General features: G+C 50.2%; 1 protein-coding gene across 4 annotated transcripts in view; it reads right to left on the bottom strand.

Moving 5' to 3' along the window:
• The window catches only part of LOC138468420 (zinc finger protein 84-like), a 90,246-nt gene that overhangs the window by 52,521 nt on the left and 12,534 nt on the right, over positions 1-25,191 (bottom strand). For 2 of the 4 annotated variants that reach the window (XM_069608974.1, XM_069608972.1), the window contains exon 2: positions 16,528-16,635. The exons of 1 other annotated variant lie outside the window; for it this stretch is intronic. The gene's annotated coding sequence lies outside the window, so the exon portion shown is untranslated. Of the gene's footprint in view, positions 1-16,527; positions 16,636-21,694; positions 22,206-25,191 lie in introns of those variants that run through there. One more of the 4 variants, XM_069608973.1, reaches the window with a different exon arrangement.

The following is a 25,191-nucleotide window of genomic DNA, read 5'->3' as shown; positions in this document are numbered from 1 at the left end:
CCAAAAACCACTCTGTGAAAGGCCGAGAGGTGCGTAACTGGACTTCAAATGGCAACCGCATTGAGATTGTCAACTCCTACAAATATCCAGGTGTGAAAGTCGATTCTAGGTCGGATGGCAAATTGAATTTACAATATGTCCAGGTTAGGACTGCACAGGTTACTGGTGCCATTAAATCTTTAGACAGGAGGCTATTCGATGTGAATCATCCTTAAGCTATATTATATTAAGATTGTTCCTATTATACTCTATGGGATAGAGTTTCGGGGGCCAAGGATGGTACCTAAACATGCAATGCTGGAACGATGTATCCTCCGTAGGTTCCTGCGACTAAGTAAGAACATTCCAGCTGAATATATACTCCTGGAATATGACATCATTAGTATCACAGCCAAAATCTATCTATGTAGACTTTGTATGTATGGGAGAATTATGAACGCTAGTACGGGCAGTTTGCGATGGTCACTTAGGGATGCATTGATTAGTAACGGTGCATTCATGACAACTAGCAATATACACTGTTTATTCGAGCATGCAACGCAGTGGACTAATGGGTCTACTGGTAACAACTTGTCTGTCTCATATAGTGGGCTCAAGAATAAGATGCAAAATGTTCTTGCAGGATGTGACGGAGGACAAAATCTAGTCGATCCAGCGAGTGAAGCTAGTGCTGAATCATATGTCGCATATTACCTAAGGAGTGTGGGTGTTCCCTCGTATGTCAAACACCTTTTGGGGAACCATGTAATATGGACAAATATTAGAATCAAAATAATGGGCCTCATTCCGAGTATGGCGCTAAGGGATAGCGGCCACCGCTAACGAGAGCGGTGGCGGTAATCCCTTACCGCCATACTCCGAGTTCCCTTAGCGCCATGGTGCTTTTAACACCTGCTTTTAGCAGGCGTTAAATACCATGGCGCTAAGGGACCTTGATGTTAATTACGCCACCGTAATTTACGGTGGCGTAATTGACGCCTTCCCCACTCCCATTATGCCCTATGGGGCAGGAATGGGAATGGGGAAGGGTAAATGGGGATTGGGGAATTACCGCCCCGCCAACCTTGGAATGGGGCGGTAATTCCGCCAACCACCAAGGCGCTGCCGGTCCGGGTACGGCGTCAACCAAGGCGTTAATAGCGCCATTGGTTAGCGCCGTACTCGGAATGAGGCCCAATGTGTGCTTTGGCCTATGAAATATTGGGAGAACGCATTGGAATAGCAGAGGGTCAATTGTGTGGTGACAATACTATTGAGACTGTCAAACACTTGCTGGTGGACTGCATTGCGCTAAAAGAAATGAAGTGCAGATATATACAGGCGTGGGGTGTATGTGGACAGAACAATGGGAATGGCATTTGGGAAATGTACATGTCTGGCAGTAGTGATATCTACTTAACGAAATTATGGATTTTTATTACGCAGCCAAGGAGCTGAATTCTTCCGGGTCAAGATCAACCGCTACGAACCAGGAAGAGACCTAAGATCAAGCGACTACCTCCAAATCGAAAACCATACAAAAATAGGCATTCTTGCATCTAATTGCTAATCTATGGAACATAATACCAAAAGGAAATAAGATTGACAGAAGGATACCTCACCTTCAGAAAACTACTGAAAACATGGCTTTTCAACTCGCCATCACCAACACCAAATGGACACTGCTAATGGGGACCAAAGAAATACCATTAAAACACACAACCCACACATCCACCCCAAAACTAACTGCTGCAACAAACACCCACAAACACCCAATCTACTGGACGCTGCCCACCCGAACAAAATAGCCCAATGCACATAACCCTAACTCACCATGGGCCTCATTACGACCCTGGCGCTAAGGGATTACCGGTACCGGTAAGGGTACTGGTACTGGTAATCCATTACCGCCTGATTACGAGGTCCCTTTGCGGGTACCTACCTTAACGCCTGGTTTTCCCAGGCGTAAGAAAGTAACCCACAAAGGGACTTTCGAGGTAATTACGGTACCGCAGTTTGCGGTACCGTAATTACCGCCTTCCCCATTCCCATTGAGCCCTATGGGGCAAAACTTGGACTGGGGAAGGGCCAATGGTGAATGGGGAATTACGGCCCCGCCAACCTTGGAATGGGGCGGTAATTCCGCCATTCACCATGGCGGATTCCGGCATTAACCATGGTGCAAATAGCGCCATGGTTAACGTCTGGGTCGTAATGAGGCCCCATATAAGGAAGACCTGTACTAGACGCTAGTTCCTCCTGTTTTCTACAACTACCAACAGAAATGCACAACCTCTATCCTACTCACTTTCTCTTCACTAACCAACCCAATTCACTTTCTTCCAGAGCCATGTGAGCGCCTGGAGACTATGCCAATGGTAACGGTGCACAGTATAGGACAACATAACTTAAGAAGTCAGTCCATTCTATTATAAATGTCACTCCCAGTTCTATGTGAATCTTAAACTGTATAAACTGTAATTTCCCTCACCCCGCCCCCAGGGAGTAGTCTCAGGTATCTTAATGCATAACCACAACATATTTAACAGGGCAAACGAGTCATAGTTGACGTCAGGGTTATTGAAGTCTCTCTGAACGTAAAAGTAAAAAGGGAGTTTCTCCTATTAGCTGCAAGTTTTTCCATGCCAAGCTTGTTCCAGACTTTGTCGAGCCACGAGGCCAAGCATGCAGTACCCTAACCCGCCCCCACATACATTTGCAGCCACACTTGATGGAAACAATTTGATGACTTCTCCTTCGATGGAACCTCCCTATCCTGTCACACCCACTTTCTTGTCTCCACAGGAAGCTATCCATATATAGCTCTGGGTGGGGAGATGCTTTGTCTTAAACAAAAACAAAGAAGGTGAGTGCTGTGCTCCTCGATACTCCACTGCCCTCTAAATTGTGATTTGTATATTTTTTCCACCCCCCAGTCTCCTCTGTGCTCGCATCTCCCTCCTTTTCCGCTCCGTGCATAGCTTCCTGATTTCCCTCCACCTCCCACCTCCCAGCCCACCCACGTCCCTGATTGGTAGAAATAACCGTGTTGAATAGGTCTAGCAACCTGTGTTAGCCCTCGCTCGCCACTTTTACCAAATGCAAAGAAGTTTAGTGTTGTGCTCCTCGATACTCCACTGCCCCCTAAATTGTGATTTGTATATTTTTTCCGGCCCCCAGTCCCCTCTGTGCTCGCATCTCCCTCCTTTTCCGCTCCGTGCATAGCTTCCTGATTTCTCTCTACCTCCCAGCCCGCCCACCGTCCCAGATTGGCTCTCCAGCCAGGTATTAAAAGACCTCTCCAGGGCAGCCCTCTGCCCGTGCAGCCCGTGCGGTTTAGGGCCCAAGGCAAAGGGCGACTCCAACAGAGGTGGCTCCATGTCGTGTCTGCAGATGTCAGCAGGGGAAGCCAGCTGCCAGCCGTCAACCAGCAACGACTAACAAAGTAGGTGTGGCTGAGGCAGGGGTAGAGCAATTACTGTACCGTGGAAGCTCTGCCATTTCAGAAAACAATCCAAACGCTGTGAATGCTGGCCTGCGCCACACTTTGAGAAACTGTTCATGCTGACTTTTATCAAACCCTCTATCCCTGCGTTGATTCACACCTAGAGGTACCTACTGTGACAGTACTGTAACTAATTACCTACCTGGATTGCCCAGATCCGCCTGTAGAAAGCACCCCGTGAGACATTACTGTGTTCTATGTTGCCTGTGATGATGTGCCTCATTCTGCCTGTCCCACACACCTAGAAATTGCTCCTGTTTGCCAGATTCTCATCTAGAAGTCACCCCGAGATATTGCTGTGCTTCATTCTCGCTGAGACATTACTGTGTTTTAATCTGCCTGGGATATTACTGCGTTCTATACTGTGTCACATCTAGATGGTACCCCCGAGATATTACTGTGTTTCAGTCTCCCAGAGATATTACTGTGTCTTATTCTGCCTGAGACATTAGTGTGTTCTATTCTGCCTGTCCCACATACGTAGAAATTGCTCCAGTTGACCAGATTCACATCTAGAAGGTACCCCCTGAGATATTACTGGTTCGTTCTCCCTGAGACATTACTGTGTCTCTCTGCCTGAGATATTACTGTGACATATTCTGACTGAGACATTGCTGTGTTTTATTCTGCCTGCCCCACACACCTAGAAATTGCCTGAGCCAGTACTGTGTTTTATTTTGCCTGCCCCACACACCTAGAAATTACCTGAGATATAACTGTGTTTTATACTGTGTCACATATAGAAGATACCCCTGGATATACTACTGTGTTTCTCTCTGCCTGAGATATTACTGTGTCTTATTCTGACTGAGACATTTCTGTGTTCTATTCTACCTGCCCCATACACCTAAACATTGCTCCCATTGAACAGATTCTCACATAGAAGGTACCCCCGGAGATATTACTGTTTCATTCTCCCCGAGATATTACTGTGTCTCTCTGCCCAACATATTACTGCGTCTTATACTGTGTCATACCTAGAAGGTAAACCCTGAGATATTACTGTTTCATTCTCCCCGAGATATTACTGTGTCTCTCTGCCCAACATATTACTGTGTCTTATACTGGGTCATATCTAGAAGGTAAACCCTGAGATATTACTGTGTTTCTCTCTGCCGGAGAGATTACTGTGTCTTATTCTGACTGAGAAATTACTGTGTTTTATTCCACCCCCCTCATCAATCACCCCTCGCGGCCCATCGCACGTGCTCTAGCACCCACTTTTGTGACCCCCCTCTTTTTCCCCCCTCCTGATCACAATCCAAGACACCTCTCCTTGTATACAACCTGATGCCACCCTGCCTTCCCTCCTACCGCCACCCTGCGTCCAACTCTAAAATCAGAGGGGCACTCTGGCATGCCAAACACCTCCCCCCTCAAATGCCTATTCCCCATCCCCTTCCTACCCTAACTCTTCAACTACCACCCTCCCTCTGACACCTATTGAGAACACCTGGATACCCCTTGCCCAGAAACCACGCCCCCTATCGAACTCCCAAGCCAGGGGAACCCCCTCGCCCTCCAAAGAGCGTGAATCCACCCACTATCCCACGGTCCCCCCTGCACCCTCCAAGGAACACCACCCACTCCCCACTACCGCCCTGTTCCACCCCCTTAGCCCACTGGAGAACACACCACCCTCTCGCCCACCCTCCCCTGCCACCTTCACCACCCTTTACCCCTTCTCGACCCCCGCCAACAAACCTCCCCCTTCATATCCCTTCCCCTTTCTGAAAGCAGCACGTCTCGCCCCCGCTAGAACGGTAGCCTCATCTTCCTCCGTACCCCTCCACCCCACACTTTCTCACACCCCTATAGCACCAAAACCCACAAAATGCAGAAAACATGACTGGTCCACTTCCTCGACTCTCTACTCCTCACCAATTCTGCCTCAACCCATCCTCTCCCTCCCCTACCCACTCACACTCCCCTCGCCCAGTTTCCACGCTGTCTCTCTTGACTTCTCTCCCTGTACTCCAGAACCCCCATCACCTTCCAGACTAACTCCAAAATCTAGCTGCCCAAACCCCCTCATTCCTACTGATCCTCTCACCACTCTCTCACCCCTCCCTCGGCCCCCCCCACACCACTCGCATATCCACCTCCACCCACCTACTCTCCACAGCCCCCATCGACATATCCCATTCTCCCGCCTCTCAAATTCCACAGGCACCCTTCCCCCCAACTCACCTCAACTTGTCTCAGCGACCCTGAATATTCCACCCCCACCAACCTTCCCTCCAAGCTCCCTCATTCCTCATGCTCCGACTGCGTTGTCCTCCACTAAGACCTCACCTCCTCACAAAGTCAACTCTATCCTTTTTAATGCCCGCTCCGTAGCAAGAAACAGACACAGCATCTTTGACCCCCTGTCCTCTGACAAGCCTGACCTCATCTTCATCACTGAAACCTGGTTCTCCGACGACTTTGCCCCTATTACCCAAATCATACTAAGAATATACAAATCAGGCACCAACACCCACCCCGACCGGGAAGCCTGTCTTTGAGATATTGATCGATGGATGACAATAAACCACCTCCTCTTAAACCCAACTAAAACTGAAATCATGCTGTGCAGCAACATTGCCCTTCTATCCCATCCGCTCCCATGGCCCACGTCCCTCGGCCCACCTGCTCTCCCACCCCGACACAGTAAAAACCTACGCTGCACTATGGACTCAGGCCTAACCCTCTCCCGTCAGATCAACAACATGTTAAAATGCTGTCACTACCACCTCAAACTTCCCAGATGCATCTTTCCTTACCTCTCCTTCCTGAACAGACTTGCCACAGTTATGTCTATTGTGATGTCGAGACTTGACTATGCCAACTCCCTATACCTAGGAGCCCGAGCATACCAACTCAGCAAACTCCAAAGTGCCCAAAACGCTGCCGCAAAACTGCTCCTTGCCCTGGGTCAAAGAGACCACATCTCACCTGCTCTCCGAACCCTCCACTGGCTCCCGGTTGGACGAAGAACCACTTTCAAGACCTTATGCATCACTCACCGAGATGTGCACAAGTCTGGCCCATTATACCTACAAGAGAAGTTAAAACCTTACCTCCCATCTTGCACCCTAAGATCAAGCACTGCCCTCCTTCTTGTAATTCCAGCTGCTACTTGCCAAGATTGGCGGGTCCACCTTTTCAACCTTGGCCCCAACTCTGTGGAACTTGCTTCCCCCTCATATTTGTCACACCTAAGATTAAATGACGTTCCGCAAAGCTCTAAAGACATGGCTCTTTCCATAATAGCAACCACAATCATTCACTAGCGACTAACCTAGCATGCGACAACTAATTGCCCCAACGTGATCGCGAGTAATGTCACTAATGAATACGCCTAGTGACTCGCTACAAACGACCCACGCCAGATATCCGGAATAACAATCTCCTTAGATTCTAACTCCACCAAACACTCCCTCCGCATACCGTTGTGCATACTCTCAGCTCTACACCATCACAAAATTAGAGTGTAGCTATACCCCTCGATCAATTTGCCGTAGCTGCTCACATACAAAAACTACCCCATCAACAACTCATCACTCTAATAAAACGCAGCTGTAACCCATGACAAACCATCCTAGCTGCCCACTTAAGCGTCCTTCAGGCCTAACGCAGCCAGAACCAGTCTGGATGTCCACCCGCCAGACTGCACACACTCAACTGATGTCAAAAGCACCACACCTAACGCTAGGATGCAGCTACCATCAGGCAATTACATCAGCTGCACACATAACTAGTGCACCCATGCACCCTACTACACCTTCCTCTCTCTACTGACCTGGACTACGGTCCCCGAGGGCGTTCAACCTACCAGCGCTTTGAGGTCATACCAATGATATATAGAGCGCTATATAAATGCCAAATAACATAACATAACATAGTCTATATTAAAGATGATTAACTTCTCAATTTCTATTGGATGTGCATACTTTGTATGTTTCTAATGACATGGACAGTATTTAAAGTTGACTATATGTCATACTGTATAATAAAGTTTTAACAGGACGTTAATGGATGGAATTCATTTGTCGGTTCAGGTGGGTGGAAACTGGCAAAAAGAATTACTGTGGTGAGTTTTTCAATACAGGAGCACCCCACATCCCGTTTGTGGGGTCACTCCGTTTGAGTTTATTCAACGTTGCAAACCCAAAACCTTATTAGTGCCAGGTTGGATGGGACATTCCAGAATGGTGGACAGAGATATCAAGCTGATCCATGAAAGGATGAGGATGAAAGGTGGAGAATCGAGGAGATGGTATGATGTGAAGCATGGATGTAAAGGATGAGGATGAAAGGTGCAGAATCGAGGAGATGGTAAGATGTGAAGCATGGATGTAAAGGATGAGGATGAAAGCTGGAGAATCGAGGAGATGGTATGATGTGAAGTATGGATGTAAAGGATGAGGATGAAAGGTGGAGAATCGAGGAGATAGTATGATGTGAAGCATGGATGTAAAGGATGAGGATGAAAGGTGGAGAATCGAGGAGATGGTATGATGTGAAGCATGGATGTAAAGGATGAGGATGAAAGGTGGAGAATCGAGGAGATGGTATGATGTGAAGCATGGATGTAAAGGATGAGGATGAAAGGTAGAGAATCGAGGAGATGGTAGGATGTGAAGCATGGATGTAAAGGATGAGGATGAAAGGTGGAGAATAAAGGAGATGGTAGGATGTAAAGCATGGATGTAAAGGATGAGGATGAAAGGTGGAGAATCGAGGAGATGGTATGATGTGAAGCATGGATGTAAAGGATGAGGATGAAAGGTGCAGAATCGAGGAGATGGTAAGATGTGAAGCATGGATGTAAAGGATGAGGATGAAAGCTGGAGAATCGAGGAGATGGTATGATGTGAAGCATGGATGTAAAGGATGAGGATGAAAGGTGGAGAATCGAGGAGATGGTAGGATGTGAAGCATGGATGTAAAGGATGAGGATGAAAGGTGGAGAATCGAGGAGATGGTGTGATGTGAAGCATGGATGTAAAGGATGAGGATGAAAGGAGGAGAATCGAGGAGATGGTATGATGTGAAGCATGGATGTAAAGGATGAGGATGAAAGGTGGAGAATCAAGGAGAGAGTATGATGTGAAACATGGATGTAAAGGATGAGGATGAAAGGTGGAGAATCGAGGCGATGGTATGATGTGAAGCATGGATGTAAAGGATGAGGATGAAAGGTGGAGAATCGAGGAGATGGTATGATGTGAAGCATGGATGTAAAGGATGATGATGAAAGGGGGAGAATCAAGGAGATGTTATGATATGAAGCATGGATTAAAAGGATGAGGATGAAAGGTCGAGAATCGAGGAGATGGTATGATGTGAAGCATGGATGTGAAGGATGAGGATGAAAGGGGGAGAATCAAGGAGATGTTATGATATGAAGTATGGATGTAAAGGATGAGGATGAAAGGTGGAGAATCGAGGCGATGGTATGATGTGAAGCATGGATGTAAAGGATGAGGATAAAAGGTGGAGAATCGAGGAGATGGTATGATGTGAAGCATGGATGTAAAGGATGAGGATGAAAGGGGGAGAATCAAGGAGATGTTATGATGTGAAGCATGGATGTAAAGGATGAGGATGAAAGGTGGAGAATCGAGGAGATGGTATGATGTGAAGCATGGATGTAAAGGATGAGGATGAAAGGTGGAGAATCGAGGAGATGGTATGATGTGAAGTATGGATGTAAAGGATGAGGATGAAAGGGGGAGAATCAAGGAGATGTTATGATGTAAAGGATGAGGGTGAAAGGGGGAGAATCAAGGAGATGTTATGATGTGAAGCATGGATGTAAAGGATGAGGATGAAAGGGGGAGAATCAAGGAGATGTTATGATGTGAAGCATGGATGTAAATTGGTGAATGTGAGGAGAGATGATGAAGTCAAAATCAAGCTTCCCGGATGGAGCAAGAAAACAGAGCCCAAATATTCTGGTGTCAAAAAAGTGTGGAGGATTATGGGAATGCGGCACAGCTGGAAGGAGGAGACGTGTGGAATAAGGAGCGGGTGGCTATAAAGTTCATGATACGCTTCTTGGACACAACGGACCTAACAAGCTTCTCGATGGGCTTGCCGTTCTGCTCTGGTGTTATCACCTGTTTCTTAGCTCATAGGTACATCTCAAGATTGCTTCCTCCTTTGGTTGTTTGGAAGGGAAGGAGGTGCGTTATGTAGTGTACATCGCTGGAAGCATTGCACTCCGTTTCAGACTCAAGAGTGGTGCCCCAGTCACGTCATTATTGGACACGTGGGATTCGAAGGAGATGCGGGGGGAGATGTGTCTAGAACGTTCCGTGATTTGGGATAGGAGGAGCAGTGGTGATGCCAATAAATTAAGCACTAGGTCCGGGAGGCAACTTGTATGCGCTGTGTAGTCCGGTATAATGAGAAGGCCTATTGTCTCATCAAACAAAGTTGGCCTCGCCAGTTTTCCCTGGCAGTGTCTGGAATGGAGGGGTGCACACCACATGGCAGTCTCGATTCATCCACGTGTCCATTAGTGTAACCCACCAATCCTGTGCCTGAAGTCAATGGTGACGTTGTAGGGAAATGGGTTTAGATAGTGTGTGGCCAATCGGTCCAGGGACTATAGGGGGGCATTAGCATGTTCTACAGGTGGCAGCCAAAGAGGATGGAGGGATGACATTGTAACCCCTCTATGCTAATATGCAGTCTTTCAGCTATACAACCTGTAATTCCTTGGGGATTGACAAGCTCTGTGTCAGTTCAGTTCTACGGGACCGTCTGAAACCTTTTTGCATGTAACAAACCTTTGATCCCCTGCAACGAGGTGTAGTGATTATTTGGCGTGGTGGATTATTTTTAATCGTTCAGATTTTAGGTTGGTATTTTCTTTACAGTTAAGAACACATTTCTGTCAACGGGGAGCGCTCTTATGCCCTCCAGCGTGCCCATTCTTCTCGCCTAGTTCTGTCCCCTTGAGGTGCGGTCTCTCTTTTAGAGCAAAGGTGGTCTCCTTTCATCTGTCACAGGAGATTATATTCCCTCTCCCCACCCAGACGGTTTATCAGAGGTTGCGTGTGTGAGCATGGCTAAAATGGGTGCGATGCAGGTTCTCCTTACCTATGTCAAAACCATGGCACCTTTCAAACGTGGGGCTACCGGGAGGGATTGGACAATCTCTGCTCTGGCCATCAGCCAATGGATGAAGGAGACGGTCATGTTGAACTATGCTCTGGAAGAGTAGCCATGCCCACCCCAGGATACTGGGTCTACCTACCAGGGGCATAGCTGCTGCCTGGGCAGAAGCTCAGGTGAGGCTCTATTCAGGAGGTCTGTTGGGTAGACACCTGACTTTTGTACATCAATATCGCCTGGCCAGGAGTATCAGGGATTTACCTGCGCAGTCCTGCAAGTGGTTTTTCACCATGTTGCAGGCAGAATTGATTAACGCTTCATACGGTGAGCAGTACCTCTGTGTCTGCAATGTTCTTTTGGTCGAATCAAATCTGTTATTGGGTGTACTGCATGTGCAAGTAGTGGGTTAAGAAAGAGGGACGTGGAGGGCATTCCCCAATAATTTACGAGTTATCTTCATTCCTCCTTCTCAAGTTCTTTCTCATCCCAGTTCTTATGCCTGCCTTTCAACCCTGAGCCTGGCTTGTTTCGAAGTCTTGAGTAGTGAAATAGGTTTATGGGTAAGGGCCCTCCATTTATAGGAAGGAGAGTACCTGTCATCCTCGGCCGACATGTTATGCACTGTTCGCCTCTAAGCGAGACCTGTTTTCTCATCAAGTGATCTCCGCTTGATTTAGTTAATCTTTTCTGTCTGGATCGGCATAAGGAGACATTCATTGCACCTCTCCAATCTTTCCTTGGTTTGGCTTTATATGGAAACCACACTGCCCATGCTCCAGCCAAACACATGGTGACGACCAATAAGCAGACTGGTGCCTCATCCGATGGAGCCAAACTCAGGAGTTTGGAAGGCCGAGGGGAACATTTGAGTGAGGGCTAACCACTGCCATTACCATTACTTTGCCCTGCACCACTGGACACAGATGCCTTGGCAATTTTAGTCTCTATTTAACTAACTGGTGGGTCCTCTGCTATTGACCATCAATTTCCTGTGCTTTAAGGGAGTGCTCTTTCCTTTCCCTTTTCCACTAGGTCTACCTCAAACTGGCCCTTCTTTACGCTTCCTTAATTCTTGGCGTTTCATCTTATGTATTGAAAGGCTTATCAGCATCATACGGTGTATGGACTGGAGGGACCTCACTCTGGTGTACTAAGAGTTGCCGCCTCCTTCACGGTCACAGGCTCCTTTTCAAAGTCTTCGGCCGCTGATATCTGTCTTGCCATACATTCCTCCCTCTGGTTCGTGCTGCTTGGGCAAACACTTGCACTCTGCTTCTGTGCACACCTTGTGCAGGTTCGAGGTTCTCCTCTGATGTGGGCTGAGCAACACAGCAGCAGAGGCGTTTTGCACGTTGTGTGCCTCTCTCCCCAGTGCAAAGTTTCACGATAGAGCTGAACCACAGAGCTGGTCACCGGTCAGTAGACCGGGTTATATTGTAACTCGCACGTGCTTATCTAGGGCAACTGCATTTTACCTATTGAAACCTGAGCCAATCAGTGGTAATGCAAATTGCATAGCCTAACTTGTGCAAAATGCAACACAGTTAATGCTGTGTTATGACATAGTTCAAAGGTCGCCAACCTGTCATAAAAGTCCCTTTAATGCTAGCCAGCATAGTCAATGGTCCCATGAGGGATCATGGGAGATGTACGCCTAGACATCTGGAGGGGGACAGATTAGTGAACACTGGCATATGTGCTTAAGATTCTAAAATCGTATTTGGCTGTGTCTGTTATCATTGCCCGCACCCTCTTCATCTCCCATTGTTTCTTCCCTATCTGGTCTGTGTCTCTCTGTTTGCATGCTCCCCCCACCCCCCAGCCTACCTCCTCTCATGCACCACAACTGCACTACCTGGTTAAGTGTACCAAACTCTGTGCCCTACACTATGGCGCTTTCTATCTCCCCCATCTTCTCTAACTGTTTCTCCAATTCCTATCCTTCATCTCTCACTAAGTCTAGCAGGATAAAACTCAAGAAGGACATACTGGCCCCCAACCTAAGCCTTCCGATCGCTGACACCTACGTCAGTGTTTCCGCCAGAGAGACTCTCACCGACATCCTCTTTGTCATTCCTTCTCCCGACCTATGGACTCTCCATATGGCCGCTCTGCTCTCTCCTTACTCTTTTTCACGCATTCATGTTGGCACCCACTGGGAGGCCCTTCTTGCCTCCTCTTCCACCTCCAGGGCCATCAGAAAGGTCTGTCGAAATGGCACCATCCTAGTACAAGGGCCTCAACCCAACCTCTTACTTTTGGAAAGGCTCTTTCCTCGCCTTATTAACTTTCCTCGTTCCTCTTCACTGGCTTCCTTGCCACCTGCCTCTACAGCCGCCCAGGCTCCCTTGGCAACTATGCCCACCCTGGCTACTTTGCCTCCTACCAACCTCACTACCTCTCTCAAAACTCACCCCATGTCGCTCTCAACTGGACAGGCTCCCTTGCCTTCTCCCACTACCTGAACAACCTTGTCAACCTCTTCCACCCTGCTGCCCTGGCCACCCACTGCCACTGCATGTGGTGCTCCCCGGCTTCCTCTGCTTCCTCCTAACTCTATCTCTCAGGCACCCTTGCCGCTTACGGGGGGGACCTCAGTCCCCTGCATCCCCACACGCAAGTTCATCAAAAGTGAGAACCTGCTCCACACTAAACTGTCGCTCTGCTGTCAAGCACTCCTCTGACATCTGCCACCTCCTGAAACTCCTGGACCTTGATGTTCTTGCTCTTACTGAGACCTGGTTTAAGGGCAGCTCTGTTACGAGTTTTGACACACTCCTCCCTAAAGGTTACAAGACAAGATTCTTTCTGTGCCCAGACCCAATAGGCCAGGAGGTGGAGTAGCCTTGATCTTTCTTGAGTGGATCCCTGTCGCCACCATTCCCACTCAGGTCTACTCCTCCTTTGAATGCCTGGTCTGCAGGCTCTCTCTCTCCCCGGTCGTCTCTCTTACTCTGGCCACCTTCTATCGCCGCCTGGTCAGTCCACTCTCATTCTCTCGGAATGGGCTGACCTGGCCTCTTCTCTCCTTTCTGTCTCCTCCCAACTACTCCTTCTGGGGTATCTTAACATTCATCTTGACTCTCCGTACTCTTCAGGACCTTTCTGCAACGTATGTGACTCTCTTTCTCTCTCCATTCTACCCTCTGGTCCAATGCACACTGCTGGCCACCCCTGAATGCTCTCATCGCCCTCTCTCTATCCCTCTCACTACTTCATGGACCCATCATTCACTTCTATCCTCTTATTTGAAGATTTCTTCTCCTTTGGCAATAGCACATCCTACGCCACCTCCCGCTTTCAAGATCATTGGACCCAAGAAGAGTGTCAGTGGCTGCCTTTGCCTCCACCTACTCCCCTCCTTCTACTCCTGCGGCTGACTCCCAACATGATACAGCCCTTTTTAACTTTCCACATTCCATCTCCGACACTATTGACATCCTGACCCCTGTCGTGAGAGTCCGGCTGAAGCTTGCCAAAAAGTGCAACTCTTGGTACGGCTCCGATCTGGCTGCCCTTAAACGCAAGTGCAGGGCAGCGGAATGGAAATGGGGATCTTCAGGTGCACCCTCTGACAAACTGGCCTGCCGCCTTCTTCATAGGCAATATAGACTCTGCATCCGCCCCAAGAAAAGAGTCTACATTGAAGCCTGCATCTCTGTGGCATCTAACAACACAGCCAAACTTTTCAAAGTCTGCAATGAACTGGCCACCCCTACCGCAGCTGCATCCTCTACTACACCTACCCAGGCCTACTGCTCAGTCCTGGCCGCACATTTCACCATCAAAACACATGACATCCCGTCCTCTCTCCCCTCTGCTCCCTCCCTTGCGCCAACATCTCTTGGCACCCCTCGGCCGGCACCATCCCTCCCCCTCTTCTCTCCTCCCTCTCCCCTGTCACACCTGATGAGGTTTCTAGACAAGTCCGATTTATGAAAGCCTCTTTCAAACGGGTGTGCCGCTGCCCCTCCAAAGCCATCAAGGACAATATTGACACTCTCGCTCCAGCCTTGGCCAACCTTGGCAACCTCTCTTTCGCCACTGGGGGTTTTCCCCTCTCCTATCAAGCACTCTCTTGTGCACCCTGTGCTCAAAAAACCTTCAGCGACCCGTCCATTCCGGCAAACTATCGCCCGATCGCCATCACCCCTTTCCTGGGAAACACCTGGAAAAGCTGGCTATCATTCAACTTACTCTGCATACTGAATCTGTTGGTTGTCTCCATGACCATCAGTCTGGCTTTAGAGCATCCAGAGGCACGGAAACTGCTCTTAAACCCATGAAGACCTGGTCTCAAACCTTAGCTCTAACTCTCCCTCTGTCCTTATTCTTCTCAGCCTCTCTTCTACTTTCGATATGGTAAACCACAACATCCTGATCACCCGTCTCCATGATACCCTGGCCATCACAAATCAGGCCCTGACATGGCTCACCTCCTTTCTCTCTGACCGGCCCTCCCAGGTGGAACTCAGGCCCTTTCTCTCCTCTACCACTCTCTCTACTTGTGGTGTCCTCCAGGGATCTAATCTTTCCCCCTGGTTCTTCAATATCTACATGGCCCCCTTGGCCCACAGGATCTCTACCTTTACCTCTAACTTTTAGTGTTATGCGGATGACACGCAGCTCTCTTTCAGGCTACCCTCAGCCTCCACCTCGCTCATCCCTTATTGTCTATCCGCAATTCCGGCTTGGTGTGCTGCTAACAATCTCTGCCTGAATGCCAGTAAGACAGAGATCATCCTCATTGGAACCCCTGCTCCCGCTTTCCCACTTTCTCACTGGCCTGCCTCCCTTGGCCCTGCGCCCTCACCTACCAATGAGGCAAAAAATCTTGGGGTCATCTTCAACTCCTCTCACCTTCTCTTCTCACATCTCTGACAGCTCCAAAAGGGCCAACTACCAACTGCACCTCCTCAGAGGTATTCTACCTTTTCTCACTGCTCATCCTCCTCCAACTCTCTGCGGGTGAGCCACGTTCACAAACAGAGATTTGGGGGTAGATCTTTATCCTCTGCAGGTGCCTCCCTCTGGAATAGCCTCCCTGCCTCTCTCTGTCTTGACCTAGAGCACCTTAAGTTCTGAAAACTCCTCAAGACCTTCCTTTTCTCTTCCTCCTTCTCTCTCCCTCTCCCTTACTAACCTCCTTTCTTTCCTCTCCACCCCCCCCCCCCAACTCTGTTCAGTATTTGCTGACTGGTTGTCTGTTCGCCTCCACAGCCTACAAGCCCCACGCCTCCCCACCAGTCTTTTTTGCACTTGCATCCGGGCCGTTGCACTTTGTTCAGCATTACTGCACCTTCAGCTTACACTCAAACTCTCTGCACTTAACCCAGGGCCTTTACGGACCGGACTCGTTTTGTCCCCCTTGTACCCGTGCACCACCGTCTGTATGTATGCATTACCTAAATGTACTAGGACCAGTTAGATGTCTGTCCTGCCCCCCGCACCGTCTCTCGCCACCCTCCCGAGCTTGGTCGTAACTTAACACTTCATGCACTTGCATTACTGCACTAGGAGAAATGTCGTCAGGCCTAGTATTCTAGTTCTCTCTATTGATCATTCGTAATCTTCAAGCCCTAAGGATGATTACTGTATTCCTTTCCCGCCTTGAAGCACTTTGAAGCACTTCACCTGTGTATAAGCGCTGTATAAGTAAACAATAAATTAATAAGCAAAGACTACAAATAAAGGGTTATACATATTGAACTTTGCCTTTCCATACGTTGGCCATTGATAACAGTTTAAGTATTTTTCACTACATGTTGAATTGTGTTTGTTTCAAACTAAAGTTAGATACTTAAATGTCATTATTTACAGTACAATCTTCCACTGCAAAAACTTTAGTTGTGCAATGTTAAGTACATGGAAACCAGTAATTACTCAAATCAATGAAGCACATTACAAAAAGATTACAGTAGAGTCTGGCTTACTTGTAGGACTTGACAATGTTCACATCCTAGTGAGGACATCTGCACACTTCTAGTCCTTCAGATCTCTCCGAAGCAGTCATAAACTGGCATGTAGAGCTAGACGTGTCACTGCACAAAGAACCACATATCACACGTTAGCGGTTTGTTAGCCGACATCTTGAGTTTCCTCCTTGCAACTGTGCTGAACATACAGCGTTGGCATTGAGGGCGATTGTACAGCTCCTCCGAATGGTTAATAGCGAGAAGGAAAAGAAAGAGGGAATATGTACATACATGACCGTTTGTCCCCTTCCAGTTGACAGATCTTAGATCAGTCCTGCTTTTTCTTTGCATTTTTGGAATATGTAGGCCCAAATTTCACTGTTATAAACCAAATATCATAAATCCACAAATGGAAAGAAAATGCACATGTGAAGAAAGATCCACTGAATGGAATGGGGCATGTATGAAGGGTGGGGTGGAGAGGGGATGGGGGAGCATTAGCATTACAGATGAACGGGAAGTTGCATCCTTAGACCTGGGCATGAGACCGGAGTAGATGCGGAAGGCAAGGGAGCCATAGCTAAGGAGAAGGAGCAGGCCAGCTACTGAGCATCAGTGGGGGAGGGGCAGCACGGGGAGCAGTGCTAAGTGTGAACTCTGTTCTGGCAATAGCCTTTTTGGCAGTGCTAGTATTTGCTCATCTCCATGCTTCAGTGGGCACTCTACTCACCAAGTCCCTATGCATGTCCCATGCCACACGGGAGATGCTTTTCTGGCATGGGTCACGTTGGCATGCCTGAGTCACCACGTCCCTATCCTAGATTTCTCTCCTGCACTCAATACTGTTTATCACTGCATACTGATCAGCAGGCTTCCCAGCGACAAGAGCAGCGCATCCATTGGTAGCTAGAACAGAGGCCTATCATTGCATCCTGATTATGTTTATGTTTATTAGGTTTATATAGCGCTTTAATCCAAAGCGCTTTACAATATAACAACAAGGTACAATAATGAAAGAAGCATATTTACAATCATGAAACAAACTAGTGAAACAATATGTAGAACCATTTCCTTAGATGGAGAAGGTGAGGGAAGGGTGTGGAGAAGGAAAAGGGGTAGTCAAAGAAAAGGGGAACAATAATTCAGTTGTCTGATTCAAATTCAAGTGGGTGTGAGAAGGAAGGGGAAGGTATGAAGGGGATAGCAGGGGGCAGGGGAGATGGGGAGGAGAGATGGTAGAAGTCAAGGGGGGAGTGGAGAAGAAGGGCTTTCAAGGAGGTGTGGAAGGAGGTGTAGGTGGGGATGGAGTGGATAGAGATAAGGAGTTCTAGTGTAGGGGTGCCAAGAGCTGAAAGGAACTGAAGCATGAAGAGGCACATGGGGATGGGGGTACAGTGTGTAAGAAGAGGTCAGCAGAGCGGAGAGAACGGGAGGGAGTGTAAAATGAGAGGAGCGAAGAGAGATAGGTGGCAGCCAGGTCATGAAGAGATTTGAAAACCAGACAGAGGAATTGAAATTTAAGTTGGGAGAGCCAGGGAAGCCAGCCAAGGTGAGAAAGCGAAGAGGAAATAGAGTTGTGAGGACCGAGGAGACAGAGAATACGGATAGAGGAGTGGTAGATGGATTTGAGGGGGGTCAGATAAAAAGCAGGGAGTCCAAAGAGGAGAGGAGATTACGAGTTTAGAAGCGTAGAAGGTGAGGGAGGATCGGATCTTACAAATCTTAAAGAGATTGTGACGACAGGCACGAGAGGTGAGAGAAATATGGTGGGAGAAGGAAAGGGAGGAGTCTAAGTAGAGACCAAGATTGCGAGTATAGGTGGCGATGGGGAGGTTAGAAGGGGGAAAGTGGATAAAAGAAGAGGGGGTAGGGGAAAGTGTGTTAGAAGGAAAGAAAAGGACTTGCATCTTGTCAGTGTTGAGGGAGAGAAAATGGGATGATATCTAGTTTTTGATAGCCGTAAGGCAGGATGATAAGGTGTGATGTAGATCGGCAGTGAAAGAAGAGAAGGAGAGAACAAGTTGGGTGTCATCAGCGTAGAAGTGGTGAGAAATGCCAAAAGAAGAGATAACGGGGGCGAGAAGGGAGGTATAAAGAGAGAAAAGAAAAGGGCTGAGTACAGAGCCATGGGGGACACCGTAGTCAAAGGGGAAGTTGGAGGAGGTGCGGTCGCCCCAGGAGACAGCAAAGGAACTATTGGAGAGGTAAGAGGAGAGCCAGGTGAGGACACAGCCTTTGAAGCCAAAGGAGGAAAGAGTACTAAGCAGTAAGGGGTGATCGACAGTATCAAAGGCAGCAGACAGGTCAAGGAGGATGAGGATATAGGATTGCTTAGCGTAGCGAGCAGTAAGGAGGGAATTGAGGACGTAAGAGAGAGCTGTCTCGGTGGAGTGTTTAGGGCGGAATCCAGATTGAGAGGGAGGAAGGAGAGAGTGAGTGGATACAAAAGCTGAGAGTTGAGAGTAAGCTAGGCGCTCAAGAAGCTTAGAGAGGAAGGGGAGAAGCGAGATTGGACGAAAGTTAGTAGCAAGAAGAGGGTTAGCAGAAGGTTTCTTCAAGATGGGAATGATAGTGCTGTGTTTGAATGCTGAAGGAAAGGTGGCGGAGAGGCAGATGTTGTAAGAAAGTAGTTAGGTAGGGAATGAGGAGGGGGTAGATTTTAGGAATAAGGGAGGTGGGAAGGGGATCAGAGGGGGCAGCAGTAGGGTGAATTTTGGACAGAAGAAGGGAGACACAAGATGGAGTGATGGGAGAGAAGTTAGACATGCAAGCAGAGGTAGGTGAGGAGGAGGGAGGAGGGGAATAGGAGGGGGAGAGGAGAATATTTTGACGTAGGGATAGAATTTTGGATGAGAAAAAGTTGGCAAAGTCAGAGGGAGGGAGAGAAGAGTTGGCAGAGGGATCAGGAGTAGGAGGGGAGAAGAGGCGAGAGAGGATTTGGAAAATTCGGCGGGGGTGAGCGGCATGTGAGTGGAGAAGGTTAGAGTAGTAGGAGTGTTTGGCTGATTTGAGGCAAGAGTCGTAGAGAGAGTGATTTGTGAAATAGGAGGATTGGTTAGTCAGAGAAGGGGATTTGAGCCAACGTCGTTCGAGGCGATGGAGGAGACGACGCATAGACAGAAGGTGAGGGGAAAGCCAGGGTTGGGAAGGTTTGTGAGAACAGTGAAAGGAAGTTAGAGGGTAGAGTTGATCGAGACTGGTGGAGACAGAGGAAGACAGTGAGGAGAGGGCGTCATTGGCCGAGAGAGAAGAGAATTCAGAGAGAGGGGAAGGGAAGAAGAGCAGGAGTTGAAGAAGAGGGAAGGGTTAAAGTTGCGGAGGTCACGACGAGAGAAGGAAGGAGGGAGAGGGGGTGGACAAAGAAGGGGGAGTAAGGGAGAAGAAGAGTAAGGCATGGTCAGAGAGATAGTTGGGAAGAGAAGAAACAGGTGAGGAGGAGAAGGTTGAGATAAAGATGGGATCAAGAGTGGAGCCAGAGGAGTGGGTTAGAGGAGTAGTGAGGGGAGAGAGGAGATAGGAGTCTAGTATGGAGAGGACAGGGGAAGATTGAGAGGAGTTGGAGAGGGGAAGGTTGAAATCACCAAGAACTGAGAGAGGGGTGGGGGAGGGGGCGATGAGAGAGGAGGTGATCCATGTCCTCATAAAAGGAAGAGAGGGGGCCAGGAGGACTGTAAATAATTAGAAGCAGATTGTGTGAGGGTAGGTGAAGGATTTGAAAAGATATTCGAAGGAAGAGATGGTAGGGAAAGATAGGGTGGGGGTAGAGGAAAGAAATTTAGGGTGGTAGATGAGACCAATGCCGCTGCCGTGACTCGAGGGGCGAGAAACATGAGAGAAGGAGGAAGAGGGGGTGGTGAGAAAAGCAGAAACAGTGGAATTTATTGGGGGGGTCCAAGTTTCCGTGATGCAAAGGAAATGAAGGTTGAGTCGGAAGAACATGTCAAGTGCCGCAGCGGTCTTATTGCAGATGGATCTGGCATTCCATATTGCAATGTTAATGATACTGGAGGGTTTCACAGCATGGGAGTAATGAGGTTGGGACGAAGAGGGAGAGTGTGAGGGGGAAAGGGTTGACAGGGGAGGGGGTAAGTCGTGGGGCTTGACATGAGTAAGAGAGGAAGGAAGAGGAGGAGGGAGAAGAAGGGGGCTAGGGGAGAGGAGGGGGATCGAGGAGGGGAGACACAGAGCGCATGACAAGAAGGGGAAATGAGTATGGGCAGGTAGCCTCAGCAGTAGAGCGTCCACAGGCAGTGTAGTGTGCATAGCAGGTTCCGGAGAGGGATGGTGAGGCTAAAAGGCCAGGGATGGATGAGGCCCTGAAGAGGAGGGATAGGTAACCTCAGCAGTGTCATGGATGTGGCCCTGAAGAGTAGGGGTAGGTAGCCTCAGCAGCAGAGCGTCCACAGACAGTCCAATGAGCACAGATGGTTCTGGGCAGGGTGAGGAGAGTATGAGGCTAATAGGATGGGATGGATGAGTCTCTGAAGAGGAGCAGTAAGTAGCCTCAGCAGCAGAGCGTCCATAAACAGTTAAGTGAGTGCAGCCAGTTCTGGGCGGTAAGGATGAGGTCCAGAAGAACTGTTCTGGTGGGCCCAGGTTACTGCAGGCAGCCCAGTGGTGGGAGACAGATTGCGATGGAAGATCAGGAGTAGAGTGGACGCGGACACAGCTACAGCAGCTACCGGTCTTGAGGTGTTGTCACAGAACTAAAGTGCAGCAGGTTCCCGGGCAGGAAGGATGAGGCCCAGAAGAGGAGGAGTGAGCTCAGCAAGGAGGAGGGCCCGGGTTACTGCAGGCAGCCCAATGGAGGAAGACAGATTGCAATGGAATATAGAAGTAGAGTGGGCGCGGACACTGCGCCAGCAGCACCTGTCTTGATGTGGTGTCTCAGAGCTTGAGGACGCCGGACCCAGCTGAACAGGGGGTGGGGCAGACCCGCTTCAGCACTGAGCAGAGGGCCGTGCCACTCCGCACGAGTGGGCCCACGCAGTACAGGCAGGGACAGGCCAAAGCAAGGTGATGCAGGCAAGCGGAGGGAAAACCCAGAGGCCAGGCGGTTAGGGGCAGCCTCAGCAGGCGGCGCAGCAGGGAGCCTCATGGGATCAAAGATCCGAAAGTGCAGCAATCAGTTGCAGTAGGGCACCGTAGGGGAGGTTCCGTAGTGTCAAGGGAAAAAGGCTCCTACCTCAGTGCGACCGCGGCAGCCGAACGCATTCCACCCTGCACCTGTACTCGAGCTGCCTCAAGGGAGTTAGTGTCCTGGTAGAGCGACAATCCGTGGCAGCCGGGCACTGCAGGGAAGGCTCTGCAGTGTGGAGGGTATAGGCTCCGCCCTTGGTACAGCCACAGCAGATAAACACCACTTCAGCCTGTGTCAGCAACAAGCAGCCTCCTGGGGATCGAAGACGAATGGTGTAGAGATCCGCAGTAGCGTGGCAAGGCAGGGGAGGCGTCGCAGAGGGCACAAGGTTCTACCCTCGTTCCAGCCGCTGCAGCTGTAATGCCTCTCCAATTCTGCTCCAGCACAAAGAAGTCACCCTTGGTGCGGCCACAGGAGCCGTAACGCCGCTCCAGACGTCAGGAGCACAGACCAGGCAGATCGCTGTGCAGGGCCTGTCGGTGATCAGGCTGGAGTTGAAATTGCTGTTATAGCGACAAGGTGGGAGGTGCGAGGTAGGCAGGCAGCCAACGTTGTTAAAGGCAGGAGGCGACGGGAAGTCCTGGCAGTGCGGAGAGCCGTTTGGGGTTGTGAGCTATGAAGCTCCCGCTCGCAGTAGAGAGCGGGAAGAGGCCATCGGCTGAGGAAGTGGTGGAGGCCAAGGAGATGAGATAAGGTAGAAGGAGAAATCGATTCAGGATAATATCTGAACCGTAGGTGCTCCCAGGCTAGTGAATCAGGATCAGAGAAACAGAGCTAAGAAAATTGTAATAAATACTGGAATCACAAGGTTTGAATCAGCCTGAAGTGAGGAGACGACGGATCAGGCAGCCGAGCTTCTTGATTAGCAGGCTTCCCAGCGCTGAGAGCTGCGCCCCCATTGGTGGATAGAACAGAGGCCTATCATTGCATCCTGTTTAGCAGGCTTCCCAGCGCCGAGAGCCGCGCCCCCATTGGTGGCCTATCACTGCACCCTGATTAGCAGGCTTCCCAGCGCTGAGAGCCGCGCCCCCATTGGTGGCCTATCACTGCACCCTGATTAGCAGGCTTCCCAGCGCTGAGAGCCGCGCCCCCATTGGTGGCCTATCACTGCACCCTGATTAGCAGGCTTCCCAGCGCTGAGAGCTGCGCCCCCATTGGTGGATAGAACAGAGGCCTATCACTGCACCCTGATTAGCAGGCTTCCCAGCGCTGAGAGCTGCGCCCCCATTGGTGGATAGAACAGAGGCCTATCATTGCATCCTGTTTAGCAGGCTTCCCAGCGCTGAGAGCTGCGCCCCCATTGGTGGATAGAACAGAGGCCTATCATTGCATCCTGTTTAGCAGGCTTCCCAGCGCTGAGAGCCACGCCCCCATTGGTGGATAGAACAGAGGCCTATCACTGCATCCTGATTAGCAGGCTTCCCAGCGCTGAGAGCTGCGCCCCCATTGGTGGATAGAACAGAGGCCTATCATTGCATCCTGTTTAGCAGGCTTCCCAGCGCTGAGAGCTGCGCCCCCATTGGTGGATAGAACAGAGGCCTATCACTGCACCCTGATTAGCAGGCTTCCCAGCGCTGAGAGCTGCGCCCCCATTGGTGGATAGAACAGAGGCCTATCACGGCATCCTGATTAGCAGGCTTCCCAGCGCTGAGAGCTGCGCCCCCATTGGTGGATAGAACAGAGGCCTATCACTGCACCCTGATTAGCAGGCTTCCCAGCGCTGAGAGCTGCGCCCCCATTGGTGGATAGAACAGAGGCCTATCACGGCATCCTGATTAGCAGGCTTCCCAGCGCTGAGAGCTGCGCCCCCATTGGTGGATAGAACAGAGGCCTATCACTGCACCCTGATTAGCAGGCTTCCCAGCGCTGAGAGCTGCGCCCCCATTGGTGGATAGAACAGAGGCCTATCACGGCATCCTGATTAGCAGGCTTCCCAGCGCTGAGAGCTGCGCCCCCATTGGTGGATAGAACAGAGGCCTATCACTGCATCCTGATTAGCAGGCTTCCCAGCGCTGAGAGCTGCGCCCCCATTGGTGGATAGAACAGAGGCCTATCACGGCATCCTGATTAGCAGGCTTCCCAGCGCCGAGAGCCGTGCCCCCATTGGTGGCCTATCACTGCACCCTGAGTAGCAGGCTTCCTAGCGCCGAGAGCCGCGCTCCCATTGGTGGCCTATCACTGCACCCTGATTAGCAGGCTTCCCAGCGCTGAGAGCTGCGCCCCCATTGGTGGATAGAACAGAGGCCTATCACTGCATCCTGATTAGCAGGCTTCCCAGCGCTGAGAGCTGCGCCCCCATTGGTGGATAGAACAGAGGCCTATCACGGCATCCTGATTAGCAGGCTTCCCAGCGCTGAGAGCTGCGCCCCCATTGGTGGCCTATCACTGCACCCTGATTAGCAGGCTTCCTAGCGCCGAGAGCTGCGCCCCCATTGGTGGATAGAACAGAGGCCTATCATTGCATCCTGTTTAGCAGGCTTCCCAGCGCTGAGAGCTGCGCCCCCATTGGTGGATAGAACAGAGGCCTATCATTGCATCCTGTTTAGCAGGCTTCCCAGCGCTGAGAGCTGCGCCCCCATTGGTGGATAGAACAGAGGCCTATCACGGCATCCTGATTAGCAGGCTTCCCAGCGCTGAGAGCTGCGCCCCCATTGGTGGATAGAACAGAGGCCTATCACGGCATCCTGATTAGCAGGCTTCCCAGCGCTGAGAGCCGCGCCCCCATTGGTGGCCTATCACTGCACCCTGATTAGCAGGCTTCCCAGCGCTGAGAGCTGCGCCCCCATTGGTGGATAGAACAGAGGCCTATCACGGCATCCTGATTAGCAGGCTTCCCAGCGCTGAGAGCTGCGCCCCCATTGGTGGATAGAACAGAGGCCTATCACGGCATCCTGATTAGCAGGCTTCCCAGCGCTGAGAGCCGCGCCCCCATTGGTGGATAGAACAGAGGCCTATCACGGCATCCTGATTAGCAGGCTTCCCAGCGCTGAGAGCTGCGCCCCCATTGGTGGATAGAACAGAGGCCTATCACTGCATCCTGATTAGCAGGCTTCCCAGCGCTGAGAGCCGCGCCCCCATTGGTGGATAGAACAGAGGCCTATCACGGCATCCTGATTAGCAGGCTTCCCAGCGCTGAGAGCCGCGCCCCCATTGGTGGCCTATCACTGCACCCTGATTAGCAGGCTTCCCAGCGCTGAGAGCCGCGCCCCCATTGGTGGCCTATCACTGCACCCTGATTAGCAGGCTTCCCAGCGCTGAGAGCTGCGCCCCCATTGGTGGATAGAACAGAGGCCTATCACTGCACCCTGATTAGCAGGCTTCCCAGCGACGAGAGCCGCGCCCCCATTGGTGGATAGAATAGAGGCCTATCACTGCACCCTGATTAGCAGGCTTCTCAGCGACGAGAGCCGCGCCCCCATTGGTGGATAGAACAGAGGCCTATCATTGCATCCTGTTTAGCAGGCTTCCCAGCGCTGAGAGTCGCGCCCCCATTGGTGGATAGAACAGAGGCCTATCATTGCAACCTGTTTAGCAGGCTTCCC

Source organism: Ambystoma mexicanum, chromosome 4q, assembly GCF_040938575.1.
Source record: "Ambystoma mexicanum isolate Mex_15411 chromosome 4q, UKY_AmexF1_1, whole genome shotgun sequence".
NCBI classification, from domain to species: domain Eukaryota; kingdom Metazoa; phylum Chordata; class Amphibia; order Caudata; family Ambystomatidae; genus Ambystoma; species Ambystoma mexicanum.
Note: the sequence above shows the minus strand (reverse complement) of the source record. Positions and strands in the feature narration are given on the sequence as shown.